At 46.4% G+C, this 16194-nt stretch overlaps 1 pseudogene; it reads left to right on the forward strand.

Annotated features, from left to right (window-relative positions):
* Positions 1-15917, forward strand: part of LOC120873505 — a 32986-nt pseudogene extending 17069 nt beyond the window's left edge.
* The last annotated feature ends 277 nt before the right edge of the window (positions 15918-16194 follow it).

The following is a 16194-nucleotide window of genomic DNA, read 5'->3' on the forward strand; positions in this document are numbered from 1 at the left end:
TAGACCTTGGAAGAATTCAGAAGCCTTCAAAAAATTATTTGAAAAGATTTTATCCAGCAACATTCATTCCATAATGTTTTCTCCTATCAGATTTTCTTGTCTTTTAAAGTGTGGGACTTATCTGCAGCAGATACTGGTGAAAGCTGCCAATGGTGGTTGGATCTAAAGATGGCAGTCCCACCACTGGGAGACTGGCTGCTGCTTCTGACTGCGGTTGTTGTGAAATGATGTGGGCCAGCTGATGCATTTTTGTCACTTTGTCCATCTGCTCCTCCCTCTCCCTGCTTAACTGGTATTTTTGGAAGAATGGTTAAGTACATCAACCTTAAAAAAAAAAAGAGTAATTATTAAATCTTTCTTGTTATCAAGATGTAGTGGGGTTGTGTGTCATGCATAACTCTTGGCAGTGTCTAAATCTAGATTTTAGAAACAAGATGAATTTTTCCTTGCCCCCCCACCCCTCTTTTTTTCCTTTCGAAAAAGTTTAGCTTCTTCAGGAGTTCCATGGTTACTTTTCAGAACTTGTCTTGATTTAATCAGTAGCAAAATGACTTTCCCATTTACAGCAGCTCTGCCGAGATCCAGCAAGTCACACAGAGCTGAGTGGTGTCTACAGTGAGCTTTGCCACTTACGACAATAGTGTTTTGGTTTACTAACTTTTTATCTCTGGAGCCTAAAATATGGGGCTTCAGCAGTATGCTCATGTGAGCCTGCTGGCTGGTAGGGCTGCTCGATGAATGAACTGGTACTTAAGGAGGTTACTATGGAGAAATAACAGTCATCATTACTGAATAAATGTGAGCAATTAGAGAAGTACTTTAGGTGCCTTATTTCCATTGAGACCCTACAAAACCACAGCTAGTGTTTATCGAGTGCTTATTGTGCATCAAGTTGTGCTCAGTGATTTTATAGCATCTGGTGTGATCTTCATACCCTCTTAGGAGGTGTAGTTGCCTAGTGAGGATGCAAGTGAGAGTAACTCAACTCAGCTCTCTTCAACCTAGTTTTATTGCCTAATGATGCTGAAAAAAACATTTTTGCAATAAATCTGGATACCTTTAGGTCTGGCTGGATCCAGGTGCTCACATAGTATGATTGGACCTCCTCCCCCTCATACTGCTTTGCCTTCCTTTATACTGACTTTGTTCTCAGCAGAAATTCTCCATGAGGTGAACGGCCACCAGTGGCTCTGCCTTATATCTTCCCAGCCTAGAGAGCCAAGTAGAAGAAAGAAGGTGCTTTGGCTCAGTGGCTCCAGCAGTCACTCTGAGTGGACGACCTTTGGTTGCATGCTCCAGTTTGTAAACCTGAACCAGGGAGGTAGACTAGATTGAGTGACCAGAGCTGGATCATGTGTGTATACCAGGTACTTTAGGGGGAGGAGGTACATTTACCCCATCCGTAGCATATGGACTGAGACCGAGAAGGGACGGTATTCCCAAATAAAATCGGGGCCCTTTAATCCAAAGAAGACAAAATATCAGGTATCAGCCACAGTTTTGTTATCTGGTCCATTCTGTAGATGAAGAGACTAAGGGTCAGAGAATTTGTGTAATTTGATTCAAGATCTCTCCACTGGGAGGTCCAGAACTGGAATTTGAACCTAACTCCAGTTTCTTTCCATTATTTGGCCTATTTCGGGCCTGACCAAATATATCACTGTCCCTGACTCAGGAGCGTCTCCTGTGTCTTTTCATTGGCTTGGCTTCCTATAGGTTACTGGTGAGCAACTAGAGTCAGTTGTCAAACAGGAAGGAATCCAGTGACACAGGTGGGGGATTGGAAAAGAGCTCTGCTGTGTGCTGTGAATCTGATTACTGTACACAGTGAATCTGCCCCAGAGAACCTTGGCAAAGCAGACAGGTGCAGAGAGAGTTCCTTAGGAAGTGGGGAAGGTACATGAACTTGCCACCCTAATAGGTCACTGGGGGGACTCCTATGGGTCTCTGTTCTTTAGGTGCATAGGAAAGATGAGGCAGGTGGTTTGAGGCCACTGTCCCCATGGTTGGGGTTGGCAATTCCCTGCAGTTAAACCAAGATCAGTTGCTGCAGATACTCTGTGATCACCAGGAAGATCTGTGTGCTCCCAGGTCGCCCTTCTATAACCGGCAGTGTGTATCCACAGTGCTGGATGGAGACTTCTGACTGCATAGGAGAGATGGGATGTACACAGATGTAGGATTAAATGACAGGGAGCACGTGGTGAAAAGTGTATTCCCTTCTGAGTCTGTCTGATCAGCATCTTTCTGAGACTTTGTCCTTATTGTAGGCACATCCCAGCACCAAATCACCACTCTCATCTTTCTGACGCTAGCAGGATGGGCCTCATGCTCAGAGCCTTTGGCAGGCGATAGCATCCAGCTGGAATTCCATGGCATTACTTTTGTTTTTATTGTATTTATCTTTATGGTTTCTTTCCATTTTGGCAGGTGGCCCTGGTTTTTTACTTATGGTAGGCATATACATGTTGTGTACAAAATAAAATTCTTTTAGCAAAAGAAAGTGAGTGGGTTAAAAGAAAACATTCCTATTTCATGTATCATATATATCAGTCAGAGTTCAACCAAATAAACAGAGGCAGTAGGGGATCTGTATTGAGATTCGCTGCAAGGGGCTCACATAAGTGTGGGTCTGGCTAGATGAGTTTGAAATCCGTAGGTGGGTGATCAGGGAGGGCGGGCTAGGCTGAACCTGCTTCTGCAGAGGGAATTCCTTCTGCTTCTGGGGCACCTCAGCTCTGCTCTTAAGTATTTCAACTGATTGAATTGATCTACCCAGATCATCTGGAATAATCTCCCTTACTTAAAGTCAACTGGTTACAGATTTTAATCATATCTACAGAAGCTTTTCCACAGTTTATTGTGATCCACACAGTCAAAGGCTTTGGCATAGTCAATAAAGCAGAAATAGATGTTTTTCTGGAACTCTCTTGCTTTTTCCATGACCCAGCAGATGTTGGCAATTTGATCTCTGGTTCCTCTGCCTTTTCGAAAACCAGCTTGAGCATCTGGAAGTTCACGGTTCACATACTGCTGAAGCCTGGTTGGAGACTTTTGAGCATTACTTTACTAGTGTGTGAGATGAGTGCAATTGTGCAGTAGTTTGAGGATTCTTTGGCATTGCCTTTCTTTGGGATTGGAATGACAACTGACCTTTTCCAGTCCTGTGGCCACTGCTAAGTTTTCCAAATTTGCTGGCATATTGAGTGCAGCACTTTCACAGCATCATCTTTCAGGATTTGAAACAGCTCCACTGGAATTCCATCACCTCCACTAGCTTTGTTCATAGTGATGCTTTCTAAGGCCCACTTGACTTCACATTCCAGGATGTCTGGCTCTAGGTGAGTGATCACACCATGGTGATTCTCTCGGTCGTGAAGATCTTTTTTGTACAGTTCTTCTGTGTATTCTTGCCACCTCTTCTTAATATCTTCTGCTTCTGTTAGGTCCAGACCATTTCTGTCCTTTATCGAGCCCATCTTTGCATGAAATGTTCCCTTGATATCTCTAATTTTCTTGAAGAGATCTCTAGTCATTCCCATTCTGTTCTTTCCCTCTATTTCTTTGCATTGATCGCTGAGGAAGGCTTTCTTATCTCTTCTTGCTATTCTTTGGAACTCTGCCTTCAGATGCTTATATCTTTCCTTTTCTCCTTTGCTTTTCACTTCTCTTCTTTTCACAGCTGTTTGTAAGGCCTCCTCAGACAGCCGTTTTGCTTTTTTGCCTTTCTCTTCCATGGGGATGGTCTTGATCCCTGTCTCCTGTACAATGTCACTAACCTCTGTCCATAGTTCATCAGGCCCTCTGTCTATCAGATCTAGTCCCTTAAATCTATTTCTCAATTCCACTGTATAATCATAAGGGATTTGATTTAGGTCATGGGGTCGCAAAGAGTCGGAACTGAACTGAACTAAACTGAATGGTCTAGTGGTTTTCCCTACTTTCTTCAACTTAAGTCTGAATTTTGCAATAAGGAGTTCATGATCTGAGCCACAGTCAACTTTCAGTCTTGTTTTTGCTGACTGTATAGAGCTTTTCCATCTTTGGCTGCAAAGAATATAATCAGTCTGATTTTGGTGTTGACCATCTGGTGATGTCCATGTGTAGAGTCTTCTCTTGTGTTGTTGGAAGAGGGTGTTTGCTATGACCAGTGTGTTCTCTTGGCAAACTCTTATTAGCCTTTGCCCTGCTTCATTCCGCATTCCAAGGCCAAATTTGCCTGTTACTCCAGGTGTTTCTTGACTTCCTACTTTTACACTCCAGTCCCCTATAATAAAAAGGACATCTTTTTTTGGGTGTTAGTCCTAAAAGGTCTTGTAGGTCTTCATAGAACCGTTCAGCTTCTTCAGTGTTATTTGTTGGGGCATAGGCTTGGATTACTGTGATACAGAATGGTTTCTCCTGGAAATGAACAGAGATCATTCTGTTGTTTTTGAGATTGCATCCAAGTACTGCATTTCAAACTCTTTTGTTGACCACAATGGCTACTCCATTTCTTCTAAGGGATTTCTGCCCACAGTAGCAGATATAATGGTCATCTGAGTTAAATTCACCATGCCAAAGCTTTTGACTGTGTGGATCACAATAAACTGTGGAAAGTTCTGAAAGAGATAGGAATACCAGACCACCTGACCTGCCTCTTGAGAAACCTGTATGCAGGTCAGGAAGCAACAGTTAGAACTGGACATGGAACAACAGACTGGTTCCAAATAGGAAAAGGAGTACATCAAGGCTGTAGATTGTCACCCTGCTTATTTAACTTATATGCAGAGTACATCATGAGAAACACTGGGCTGGAAGAAGCACAAGCTGGACTCAAGATTGCTGGGAGAAATATCAATAACCTCATATATGCAGATGACACCACCCTTATGGCAGAAAGTGAAGAAGAACTAAAAAGCCTCTTGATGAAAGTGAAAGTGGAGAGTGAAAAAGTTGGCTTAAAGCTCAACATTCAGAAAACAAAGATCATGGCATCTGGTCCCATCACTTCATGGGAAATAGATGGGCAAACAATGGAAACCGTGCCAGACTTTATTTTTTTGGGCTCCAAAATCACTGCAGATGGTGATTGCAGTCATGAAATTAAAAGATGCTTACTCCTTGGAAGGAAAGTTACGACCAACCTAGACAACATATTAAAAAGCAGAGACATTACTTTGCCAACAAAGGTCCATCTAGTCAAGGATATGGTTTTTCCAGTGGTCATGTATGGATGTGAGAGTTGGACTGTGAAGAAAGCTGAGCGCCAAAGAATTGATGCTTTTGAACTGTGGGTGTTGGAGAAGAGTCTTGAGAGTCCCTTGGACTGCCAGGAGACCCAACCAGTCCATCCTAAAGGAGACCAGTCCTGGGTGTTCTTTGGAAGGACTGATGCTGAAGCTGAAACTCCAATACTTTGGCCACCTCATGTGAAAAGTTGACTCATTGGAAAAGACTCTGATGCTGGGAGGGATTGGGGGCAGGAGGAGAAGGGATGACAGAGGATGAGATGGCTGGATGGTATCAGCAACTCGATGGACGTGAATTTGGGTGAACTCCAGGAGTTGGTGATGGACAGGGAGGTCTGGCATGCTGCAATTCATGGGATTGCAAAGAGGCAGAGATGACTGAGCGACTGAACTGAACTGACAGAAGCTTTTGGGCTTCTCTGGTGGCTCAGTGGTAAAGAATCCTCCTGCCAAGCAGAAGTGGGTTTGATTCCTGGGTCGGGGAAGATCTCCTGCAGCAGGAGATGGCAATCTGCTCCAGGATTGCCTGGAAAAATCCCAAGGGCAAAGGAGACTGGTGGCTGCAGTCCATGGGGTCGTAGAGTTGGACACGACTTAGCGACTAAGCAACAAGCACAGATTTCACCTAGATTAGAGTTTGAGTAACTGGAGGCTGTTGCTTTGCCAGGTTAACACACAGGATTCCCCAGTAGATAACAGCACAGGTGAAACTGCCTAGTTCAAGTTGTGAAGGAGGTAATTAAGTCAATGATGGGCAGTTAGTGCTGGAACCAAGCAGGTGAGGCAAATGGCTAGGATATTAAGTCCTGAGGAGGGAGGTGTGAGTTCCAGCTGGAATTGAGGCTTTCTGTGCTTGGTTATGGGTATCTTAGCCATCTGGGCATTGGCAGGAGTGGTGGGAGATGGTGAGGAGAGAGCAGAACACAGCAACCTGCCTTTTGTGCTGCCTGCTTGTAAGCCCGTTTTCTATGGGACCAGCTTCTGTTTGCCTCTCTGTTCCTAATTTCATCTGTTCAACTTAATAGAGGTAAGTTTGTTTTTAGGCAAAGTCTATAGGCCCTGCTCAGGGCTGCTGCAGGCCTGATGGTGACCTGAGAGGCTGTGGCCAGAACCTGCACATCTCTCTGGGGACCAGGCCATGTCCTGAGGCCAGGCAGGCCCGAGGGAGTCTCTGGACAGCAGTTCCCAGGGGGATGAGCGCCGGGCACCCAGCAGAGTCAGTGGGACAGTGCTCCGAGGTAGCTGGTCCTCTCTGGGCGGCCAGCAGCGTCTGGTGGCCTGTCAGGCAGAGTCCCAGTGTCTCTGGGGGCCAAGGGCAGAAGCGTGGATGCCACCAGGCTGCTGTCCAGCTCCTGGGAGTCGAGGGTGAGCATTGTGTGCATGGGCAGGGACCTTGAGGCCATGTTGAGGAGATGCTAAGCGAGCCAGAGCTCTTCCTGAAGCCTCCACCAGCTGCATCCCGAGGGCTCACTGGTCCTTGTGTGGCCTACAGGTGCAGCCTACACCTTGAGCTCCAGTCAGACGTGGTGATGGGCAAGCATCGGCATGGAGGACACAAGTATGGACTACACAACCAGCTATTTCTGTGCTTGGACGTGACCTCCAGCAACATGCAGGGTGAGCGTAAGACCTGCCTGGAGCCTGGCCATGAGCTTCATGGCCTCCTGCCCCATCAGTGCCTTCGTACCTAAAGAGAAGCTCCCTGACCCTCCCAACCTGAAGCTGCGGCTCAAGGCCAAGGTGAACTCAGACAAGAGGGTAAAACATCCTCCATGATTTTCTCCATCCCTTTTCTTCATCTGGGCTTCCTTGGTGGCTCAGCTGGTAAGGAATCTGCCCGCAATGTGGGAGACCTGGGTTCGATCCTTGGGTTGGGAAGATCCCCTGGAGAAGTGAAAGGCTACCCACTGCAGTGTTCTGGCCTGGAGAATTCCATGGACCATATAGTCCAGGAGGTTGCAAGGAGTGAGACATGACTGAGCAACTTTCACTTCATCTACTACATTTCTAAGATAATGACCTTGGATGAAGGAGACATTATCTTGACTGGGAGGTCAAAGGGAGAGGGACCCTTTGAAGAAAACAATGAGATCTGGGCTGGTCCACATGGGGTCATCAGTAGGAGATGTAAGGTGGAAAATTGAGAATATTGAATCTATGCAAAGCACCCTAACTTCTTAACATGCATTTCAGGGGAAAAGGGAACAAGACAGAAGCAAGCAAAGATTATTTAATTAAATGTGACAAACTTTTATTAAACCAGTTTTAAAAAATTGGGTTGCTGTGCATCAACTCAAGGAAGATGGACCATCCAAAAAAGACCTGATCTAGAAAAAGTGCGCCAGCAATGGAAATGAGAAACAGTGCATTCTAGGAAACACCAAACCAAATGTTTGGAAGACTTACTTTCCTTTCCTAGAACTGGACTGGGGCATTTTGGGACTAGGTGTTCAAGTCTTAAAATCTGTGAAGGAAGCAGAAAAGCACGTTTCTTCAGTGCTCCCCAAATTTCTTTGATCATTAAAATCATCTAGAGGAATTTGTAAAATTTAAAATTTAAAATTACTGGCCCATCTCAGGCCCAGTGTGTTAATTAATGGAATTAAACTCTAGCACTCCAAGTGAGTCTTATCATGAAAGTGTGGGGGATGCACTACACCACCTAGTCAGTTAATTAAAAGTTTTATTTAATAAGTGAGCAATTAATGAAGACCTCACTTGTTTGCTTGGGTTTCCCAGGTGGCTCAGCGGTAAAGAATCTGCCCTGTCAGTGCAGGAGACAGGGGTTTGATCCCTGGGCGGGAAGATCCCCTAGACAAGGAAATGGCAACCCAGTATTCTTGCATGGGAAATTCCATGGACAGAGGAGCCTGGCAGGCTACAGTCCATGGGGTCACAAAGAGTTGGACACAACTGAGTGACTAGAACAACAACGCTTGTTTGCTTAGGGTGTATATTCTGGCCCGTAGATTCTGAATTCAGGAGATAATTTTGAAACTATTGTTTCCCAAATAAATATTCTGTCTTTTATCTACCCTGCCCTCCCCCAACCCCATAAAAAGGAAAAAACAAAGTCTGCCAAAGGATAGGACTCCATCATACAACCAGATGGTGACTGTGATACTCATAAAGCCTCCCTCCATCACCAGTGACATGCCTTTTACCAAACTCTTCACTGTCATTTGGACTTCACCTTTGAAGCTCCAAGGTCACCCCATCCAATGATAATGGTCATTGAACTGGAAATGTAATTACATGATTGTTAATCAAATCTATTTTCTCCAGATTGAAGAAACAACTGAAATGGTCCGTGGGGAGCTTCTTCCTGTTATGGCAACTGGAAAAGGACGTGGAACTTGGACTTTGATGAGAAGGTTGACTCCATGTAAATCTCCTGGGGATGTGAGGAGAGCAGAGGGCAGTTGGTTTCATTTTTGAAAGATCAGAATTTTCTTTATCCTTTGGAGGCCTTAATTAATTTTCTGGACCATGAGCCGTGCCTTTAAAGAACATGGAGAACTGATCAGATTTCTAGTGCTTGACCCGCAGAGCAGTGATGGTAAGTGAACGTTTCTGCTGACATTCTGAAATTGACATGCTGACAAGTGAAGTGTGGCCTGGAAATATCTCTTCCATCACCGTGAATGTGCAGTGTTTGTCAGGGTGGAGGTTTTGGGTAGTTCTCCCAGAGTTTCAGAAGTAGGAGTTCCCGCCGTGACCATGTGAAGGGCTGAGTCTCATGGACCACTTTCTAATGTTGGACAGAGTGAGTGGGTGGCTTTGGGTGCCTGTTTCATGTCCACTGGTATCTGAAAGTCTATTCTAGAGATCCCTAGGGGAAATTTGTCCTAAGTCTGAGATATGATATCTTTCAACTTTCTGTTTTGTGGCCTAAAATCCTCAAGTTTGCAGATGACGTCCAGCCAGGTAAATTGATCTCATTTCAAGGGCCAACCTCAATGGAGTGGCAGGGGCTGCCTGAGGGCAGGAAGGATGCCAAACCTTCCCTGGGCCCCAAGGGGAAAGAGCCCTGAGATTGTTACTAATGTCCCTCCTCATGGGTGATGGGTGTGGGCCAAAATCATACAATGTTAAGATTAACATGTCGGTTATGGCAGAGTTTCTGTGCTTTGTTTCTGCACTTAGATTGCAAACTGAGGACATGCTTTGGGAATCGTTCATTTATAGAGCAGGTCGTTGGTTCTTTGGGACAACCTTTTCTCTTGCCCTTTAAAACACAGTTTTTTTTTTTTTTTTAATGTGTGCTTTAAAAACAGAGTAGGCTTAAAATGAATAACCAATAGGGACCTACTTTATAGCACAGGGAACTCTGCTCAATGTTATGTAGCAGCCTGGATGGGAGAGGAGTTTGGAGGAGAATGATAACATGTATATGTGTGGCTGAATCCCTTCCCTGTTCACCTGAAACTATCACAACATAGTTAATGGGCTATTGTTATTGTTTAGATGCTAAGCCATGTCTGACTCTTTGTGACTCCATGGACTATAGCCTACCAGGCTCCTCTGTCTATGAGATTTCCCTGGCAAGAATACTGGAGTGTATTGACACTTCTTTCTCCAGGGGACCTTCCTGACTCAGGGATTGAACCTGCATCTTCTACATTTCAGGTGGATTCTTTACCACTGAGACACCTGGGAAGCTCCCAGTTGGCTATACTCCAATACCAAATAAAAAGTTAAAAAAAAAAAAGGCAGCTTTGTCACACCCACTTCCCTTCAGAAATCCTCATCACCCAAGACTATCCAACCATACTGTGGAAGGAATTTTACTGAATGTCTTGTCTAAACACAAAGAGTTCCATTGCTTACCCTCCATCTGAATCTTCTCTGGATTGTTCAGGACTCTGGCTTGGCTGCATGGAGTGCTAGCTTGACTCGGATGCCTAAACTGTGTGGGAGTTTATTTTTCTGTCTTAACAAGAATTCTGGAGGTGAGCTTCTCACACACAGCAGCGCCATCGTGGTGTCAGTTTTCCAGACTTCCTCTGTCTTTGTGCTCTGCCATTTCAAGCATGTGGCCTTCATCCTCAGGCTTATCACCTTGCGGTAATAAGAGGACTGTTCCCCTGCAGGCCTCAGGTCTTCTGTTCCAGGAGGAGAAGGGAGGGGAGCATCCGTTACAGGCATGCCAGTTGAGTTGGTCCCTTTTTGTCAACCTCCAGTAGATTTCTGCCTCCATCTCAGCAGCCAGAATTGGGTCACATGGCTACTTCTAGCTGCAAGGGAGTCTGAGGTGTTTCTGGGTTTAAGCAGGAAGGGCAGAGCAGATACTGGGTAGCTGCCGGGAGCCAGCACGGGCCATCCCACCCATGACAAGGTCATGTGGAAGAGAACTGTTAAGCAAGGCTTTAGGACTCGAGGGGCTCCCTAGACCAGCTCGAGCATCTACCCCCCAAACCAGAATCTGTCTGTCTTACTGTTTTGTGCCTTTCACCAACTCTCCTGACATACAGGGGGCTATCCCTGACCACCTTTCTCTGGAAAAATCAACTTAGGGCTCTAGCTAATAAGTCTCCTGGACATGAGAGGAATATTTCAATCCAAACCCCCTCTGTTAGCATTCTAGCTTGCTTGGCACGTTTATCCAGACTCTTGCAACTACGCATATGATTGTTCACAGCCTCCCAACTGTGAGAGGCACGGGAAGCCTAAAACATAGAGCCTTTCAAAGAGTTAAAAGTTATTAGAGTAGTGCTGGTGTAGGATTTCATTATTGGGCTAATGCTTGTTGCTAAGTTCCCATATCTCTTATCCATTGTGCACCTGGGAGTGCATTAGTTAACATAGTTGGAATGTAAGAAAAACAAGTGTAGCCTTGAATTTAACCACATCAGACCTTTGAGCTAATTGGTTCTTTCTTGTAACTCACTGCACCTTTGCTCTGTGAGAAATGTAACTCTGTTTAGCATTTTCTGAGGCTAACATAGATTAGAAATATAAAGAAAAAACACTTTGAGGGAAAATAAGTTTTCTGGTTGAGCAGCCTTTATCAAAAGAGGGTCATAAAATGTTCACAGGCCTCAAGGCCAGAAGATAATGTACACAACGTCATTTGTGGGAAAGGTTTGCAGAAAAAATCCTGGTTTCAATAAGGGCAAAACTGCTGGAATGTTTGGGCTGACTCTGTATGACCTTGCATCTTTCATTTCCCTCTATGTACAAGTTAAGGTATAAAAGTCCTTTTTGAAAATAAAGTAATGGGCCTCACTTGAAGAAGCTTGGTCACCCCGTGTCTCTTTCTTTTTTCTTTCTTTCTCTCACTCTCTTTTTCAGGCTGATCCCTTAGAGCATAGAGGCTCCCTGCGTTCACTTATCTGCCTGGGTTTCCAAGACCTGAATGGGAAGATGTTCTGTGTCTTCACTCCCTCGGGAGACTGGGAGGGCACCTGTGGCCTCCATGAACAGGGCAAACTCTTTGTCTCGGGGTTTTATTGGCTTTCTATGTAAACAAAGGGATATCAGCCTCTTTCTCTCCTCTATTCCTCTCTCATTCATTCATTCATTCGCCAATGCCGTTTCTCCTTCGGGTTCCCCTGGATCCTGCGGGGGCTGGACCCCGGCAGGTAGGCAACCAGCCTGGAGAGGCACAGCCTCCCAGTCACCTCCTCATCTTCCTTTTGTGGCCTGAAGACATTCCCCACACCTCCGGCCATACTGGTTTCAGACTCCTTACCCATCTCAAATATCCCCCCACTCTGGGTAGTCATGGAGGCTCAGATCTCCTTGCAGGGGGCAGACAGCTGTCTCACTTTGGATTTCACGCCATATTCATGGTGAGACCACATTTCCCCTGGGTCCATCCAGCTCATGACTGCAAGCTGTGGGATCACTGGAGTTGGCCACTCCTCCTCAGCATGGGACCCTTCTAACAGACAGCCTTTTCTTGGAGCCTCTCCACTAGCCTGGCCAAGGCTTTGCCAGCTGCCCTGAAACCTCATTTCTTCTCCCCTGCCTCTTCCCCTGGTTGTTAGGTCTGCACCGCTCTCTGAAAGCTCTCCTCTCCCTCTCCTGCTTCCTCCTCTCTTATCCTTTACAGCATTCCCCGCCCCACTCCCACCACCAAAGAAAACCTCTTGTGCATCTAACACTATCTTAATGTCTGCCACTTGGAGGGCTGACACTGACTTGCTTCCCTGCCCACATGTTCAGAGCCTTCCTTTTATCTGGAGAAACTTCACTCTCTTTGACCTCCAGTTTGCAGTGGGAGGCACATAGTTTCCCTTGGAACCTCCTTATTACCCCCTTGGCTTCTGTAGAAGGTGGAGGCCAAGGTGGATTCTTCATTTGAATGCTTTTGCAAATATTTTTCTGTGTCACAAAATGAATCAGTCACATTGATTGAGTTTGTTATGTGCCAGGTCTGTTTTCCATGCTGGAGGAGACCACAATTTAGCAACCTGGGTCCCTGCCCTCCTGGCCGCTCACAGGCTAGTGGATTTAGGGAAGGGTCTTACTTTTTCAGTGATAAGGGGTGTGTCCTACCCACCTGTTGTCTCCATACCCTGGGGTCCCATCTAGCATTTCTACCTTGAGCCTCTCTGCCACTTCCCTGGCAAATTATAGGAGAAGCAGAGCAGCTATTGCCCCTGCATCCAACACATCAAAAGTCCAGGTACCACGGGCCTGGTGTAACCATGGCAACCTTAATGGGGCACAATGACCCAGCATCAATCCAGCCCCAAGCTCACTGTAAAATGAGAGGGAGCTCTGTCTCTGCTCCATATCTTTTGGAGGGAAGGGTGCCGTGCTCCCTGTGGTGTCCAAGAGGTTTCCCTCACCCTCAGAATGAAGGAGAGCAGGAAACCCTGATGTCAGTGCAGGAGGTTTTCTGTGGGCTGTGACCTGGTTCATCTGGCCATTTATTTATGTGCCCTGGATCTGCCTTGGAATTGCTAAATAAAGCCAGATGGGCACTGCAGCCATGGAAGGAACATGGGGCATCTTATATGCAAATATGCACGTACCTGATGCCCACTGCCAGACACGTGGATGAGGCGGGACTGCCTGTGCGTAATTCTTAGATTTGTCAGTTGTCTCTCTTCACCGTGCACACCTGGGAACAGCTCCATTGCAGCGTCCACTGGGCGCCAGTGACACGTTTTCTGCTCCCTTTGCTGAGAGCTTCCTTCTCCGTGGCCTCCAGGTTTTGCCCCAGGTTTCCTGTCCCCTGAGCAGTCCTCCCTGACTTCAAGCAAGCACTCAGCCTCCAGTGACCCCTCTCTTCCATCTCTGTCTCCCCTGGAGTCCTAACTTTTTCTCCACGTAAACTTGCTCATGTGCGTGATGGTTTGTTTTTGTTCTCTCTTCTCACTTGCATGTCACTTGGATGTCTGTCGTGTTTTGTCTCCTTAGCATCTAGCCAAGGGCCTGGCCCAGAGCATGTGCTCAGTAAATGCCCATTGAATGACTGATTGGATGCTTTTTCCAGGCCCTTGGTATCCACCAGTGGCAGCAATACTGGGGATCTGTAACTAGGGGCAGTATAGGGAAGACCCCCATCTTGAAGGACATTATTTTCTTTTTTGAAAGCTGCCCCTCTTGCCCCTCCAGTTGCTCAGTCGTGTCTGACTCTCTGTGACTCCAAAAATTGCAGCACACCAGGCTTCCCTGTCCTTCACCATCTTCTGAAGTTTGCTCAAGCTCATGTCCATCGAGTTAGTGATGCCCTACTGGGTGCCATGACATTTAATGAGAGTTCTCACCTATTGGAGAGAGCAGGGTGTCTGTTCTTGGGAGGTGGGGAATCTGTGGTTGAGGGGAGGGCGATAGAAAGGGAGCAGCTCTGCTCTCCATCTTTTGGTGTTTATGTACATTTCTCAATCTTGATCCTACTGTGTTATTAAAAAGCACTCTGGGCTAAGCACAGCAAGCTGGGAGGTCTCAGGTAGAACCAGACAGATGTCTCTGTTTAACTCGTAAGCTGATTACATCCTGCTGTGTCTCCAAAATTAAAATGAAAAGCTCCTCCACCCCTGCCTCTTAGACTTCACTGGACCAGACACGAGTCATCCTCCTCGGCTAGCAGCCACCCAATGGAAAGGCGTGTTTCTACTGTTACTCTGCTGGGTGTTGCTTTCCCCGCTCAGCTGCAGTCCTGACAGGGGATACTCAAGGTTATTGAATGTTTGAATGACTTGGGGCTGGAACATAATTTATAAATCGATCAACACCCTTCTGTTTAGCATGGTGCTGGTAATGCAGCACTCTCACCAGGACCTGGGTTAAATGCTCTGTGGCAGAAGCTTTGGTGAGAGGACAATGGGATGGTCTCACACGCCTTTGACCAGTGACTACAGCTGTGTAATGACATCTGTCCCAGTCCCAGTGATGCTGAGTTTGAGCAAACTCTGGGAGATAGTGAAGGACAAGGAAGTCTGGCATGCTGCAGTCCATGGGGTTGAAGAGAGTTGGATGAATAACAAGTGATGCTGAACATTTTTTGAGCCTCTGGAGATCGCCTTCTCCTTGATTAGAGAGACCGACATGCAGGCAATCCACGTGGAGAGCTGGGAAGTCCACTCTGTTAGGAGAGATGAGGAGGGGCTGGTAGCCACTTCAGCACCCTCTCAGCCAGCCTGCTCTTGCCTTGGTCACCTCTCTGCCAGTTTCTGGTTGTTACGGCAGGAGGGCAAATGGCTTAGTCCCTTATTGAGTACTGATCCCTCCTCTGGATTGAACTCTCCAGCTCCCAAGTGTTCCAAAGGCTTTACTTCCCTCTGCTTGTGGTCCTTGGAGAAGGCAATGGCAACCCACTCCAGTACTCTTGCTTGGAAAACCCCATGGACAGAGGAGCTTGGTAGGCTACAGTCCATGGGGTCGCTAAGACTGAGCGACTTCACTTTCACTTTTCACTTTCATGCACTGGAGAAGGAAATGGCAACCCACTCCAGTATTCTTGCCTGGAGAATCCCAGGGACAGAGGAGCCTGGTGGGCTGCCGTCTATGGGATCGCACAAAGTCGGACACGACTGAAGCGACTTAGCAGCAGCAGCAGCAGCAGCAGCAGCTAGTGGTCCTGGAACAGACAGGCTTGACTATTCCTTTACTAAGGCTGATGTGATAAACTCCCAGTCTCTGTCCCCAATCGTGACATTTTCTAGGTGCTTTGGAGTTATTGAGCGGTTTTATTTTTCTGGCCTTACTTGTCCCTGTAGTCATAATCATCACTTTCCTCCTCTTCTGGCAGCCAGAGGATTTTGATGTCAAGCCTACCTTCCTGAAACCTGATGAAAGGCACCGGGACTGAGCTGTCACCGGATGTCAGGGAACAGTTTACTCTGGGTGACATTTTGCTTGCTCCCCCATGACTCTTCTTGTTCCTCCAGCAAACATTTTCAGAATCACTTAATTCCTTAGAGCCCATGCAGATTCTTCTGGTGTGAATGGGGCTGTGTTCTTCCTCGTCACATTAAATCATTTAGAATGGACTTCAGGGATTTCCCAGTGAGGACTCACTTCCTCCCATCACTAGGGGCGGGGGTCTCCTCTGCTCCCCTTTGAAGTGTGAGATTAATTTTCTTTGCAGCACCTTTAAGTCTCAGGAGAGGTGAAATTGTGGTTGTTGGCTCTGAACTGGGAAACCTGGAAAGGACTTGTGGGCTTGAGAAATGTAGAGGTGAGACTGGAGAGTTGGAAAAGCCGTTGGCGTTTGAGATTGACAGTTGACAAGCTGCCTCCACACACATGTCTTTGGAACAGAATTCTTATGGCTCTGGATGTTTCCTTCCAATGAAGTGGGGCAAAGTGAACTAATTGTGTGGTGTCAGATATTGGGCACTGGAATTAGGTGAAGGCAGAGATGACCTGTATGCAAAATCTCTGAGGTTGGACTTGAGTGGTGGGCATTGTTCAGTTTAGCTTCAAGATATGGTGTTTTTAGAAAGAAAAAAGGAAGAAATATTAGCCTAAATGTGTCCAGTGTACCACCAAATATTCTGATGCT

This window comes from Oryx dammah, unplaced genomic scaffold (assembly GCF_014754425.2).
Source record: "Oryx dammah isolate SB20612 unplaced genomic scaffold, SCBI_Odam_1.1 HiC_scaffold_14, whole genome shotgun sequence".
In the NCBI taxonomy this organism is placed as follows: Eukaryota; Metazoa; Chordata; class Mammalia; order Artiodactyla; family Bovidae; genus Oryx; species Oryx dammah.